Source organism: Pan paniscus, chromosome 7 (assembly GCF_029289425.2).
Source record: "Pan paniscus chromosome 7, NHGRI_mPanPan1-v2.0_pri, whole genome shotgun sequence".
Classification (NCBI taxonomy): Eukaryota; Metazoa; Chordata; class Mammalia; order Primates; family Hominidae; genus Pan; species Pan paniscus.
In genome coordinates this window covers 114447422-114449564 of record NC_073256.2, presented here as the reverse complement: position 1 = coordinate 114449564, position 2143 = coordinate 114447422, and the positions used below count along the sequence as shown (strand labels likewise).

Here is a 2143-nt window from a genome sequence, read left to right as displayed (position 1 = left end):
CTTTGAGAGAGAGTGAGACAGAATAAGAGAAAAGAAACCTGGAGGGTTTTTAGACTCCTCTTGTTTTGTTCAAGATATTTACCAAATTTAAGCTGAATGTTTCTTGTCCCCCTTGGAAATGAGCATCCTGCACTGACGACATGAGGCAGGGCCATGTTACTCTGTGCCTTCCCACACACTCAGCAGACAGAATGCTCTAACATGTGCTCTTGAATGCAGCCCAAGCTCTTGACTGACTGGTAAGTGATGAAACACAGTCTGAAGCAATTTATTGCTTCAAGATGATGGTAGGAGGCAGATAGTCCTGACTAGAAGTGAAATGGCTCGTTGTGAACAAGGGACATCAAAAGAGAGGGCCTGCATTGCAGCTGGCCCTCTGGGACATGGCCACAGACATCTGGGGTACACTTGTCATTTCGGGAGCTCTCTTCTGTTCTCAGATTCCTCTTTCTATTTAGAAGTCCAGGAAGCTATGAGGGAGGCCGTCATCTCATCCTGGGAAGGTTGTAATAATTCATGGGAGAGAAGAGTTACTACAGGATGATGCAGCTGGGAAGGCTTCATAGACATACTGGCATTTGTGCCAGGCCTTGAAGACAGCTTCTAGGAGGGGGAAAAGGGAGGACATTTCCACTAAAAATTTTCTTACATTGTGGGAAAAGGTATGGAGGAGGATACAGATCAGGCACACCCAAGGAATAATGATTAGACCAGCTTGGCTGGAGGGGTGGGCTCCCATCATAGAATATTGGAAGTTAGGATGGACAAAAATACCCTGTGGTGTTCCACAGGTAAGATCAATGGCTCATTTACCCAGCTTCAAAAGGCTGCAAATAGCTATTTTTTATGTTGGAAAAGAAATCCAATAATTTGTATCACTTGCCACTATGAATCTGATAAAAAGCCTTTCCTGAAGACTGTGACAAATGGCCACAGGAGCCCCACATTCAAGCTGCAATACTGTAATACACTGCTGGGTGAGTCGGATCATATTGATTTGGTTGGGCCACTTGGTTGTTTGTACAGAACTCCCGAATCCCTGGCTCCTTCGCTGGATTCCATATTATCCTATTCTGTACAAATTTAGAGCTTTAAGGAAGGCTAGAGTGTGGGGGTGCAGAGATGATGAAGGCACAACTGCAGTCCCTCAGAAGCTCAAGTGGAGGGGAGATGAGATAAGATGCTCTAAGAATATAGGCAATGATGCCAAAAAAAGCCAAGAAGGAGGACACAGAAATAGGGGATGGATGTGGAGCAACCAGACTCCATGCACACTGCTGGTGGGATGTGAAGAATGAAAAGGGGTAAAAACCACTTTGGAAAATAGTTTGACAGCTTCTTAGAAAGTTAAACATATATTTAACCTGTGACCCGGCAATCCCACTCCTAGATATTTTCCCAAGAAAGAAAATAAAACTTGCACACTTGTATAAGTACGTACATAGTAGGTCTACTCATAAATGGCAAAAACTGAAAAAAAGTTAAATATGCATTTAACAGGAAAATGGATAAACAAACTGTGGTGTATTTATATAATGGAATAGTACTCAGCAATCAAAAAGAATGAATTATTGATAAATGCAACAGCGTGGGTGAATCTCAGAAACAGTATGCAGTGCTAAATATGATACATACCCGTGTGTGAGTCCATTTATATGAAGTTCAAGCACAGGAAAAACTAATATCTGGTAATAGAAATCAGAATAGTGTTGTCTCTTGGTGAAGTTGGCAGTTGACTGAAAAGTAGAACTGGGAAAATGTCTGGGGTGCTGGAAATCTTCTGTCTTTATTTGGGTGGTGGTCACCCAGGTTACATAATTATCCAAACTCATCAAGCTGGGTGCATTTTACCATATGTCAATTGTATCTCAGTAAAAATAGAAAAAAATAAGAGTTGGGTAGAAAGACAGCATGGATTTGTAGAAGTGCTGCCTCAAGAAGGCTCCATGAAGAATAACCCTTAAAGAATTTTTGGGGGGGAAGGCAAAGAAGGAGGAAGAAATGGAGATAGAAGGTACGGAGCTGGGGATGTGCATTGGCCTGAGGACGAGTCATGTGGGGAATGGAGGTAAAGCCAGAAAGGGAGGTGGAGGTCATAAAACAGCGGGTAAGGCAGTAGGAGCCAAAAGCGCTGAGTACATAT

The 2143-nt window shown here is 42.7% G+C and overlaps 2 protein-coding genes across 10 annotated transcripts in view; one reads left to right on the top strand and one right to left on the bottom strand.

The window, feature by feature from the left end:
* CPQ (carboxypeptidase Q) overlaps positions 1–2143 on the bottom strand; it is a 625632-nt gene that overhangs the window by 147257 nt on the left and 476232 nt on the right. The window lies entirely within an intron of this gene.
* The window catches only part of TSPYL5 (TSPY like 5), a 347974-nt gene that overhangs the window by 178971 nt on the left and 166860 nt on the right, over positions 1–2143 (top strand). The window lies entirely within an intron of this gene.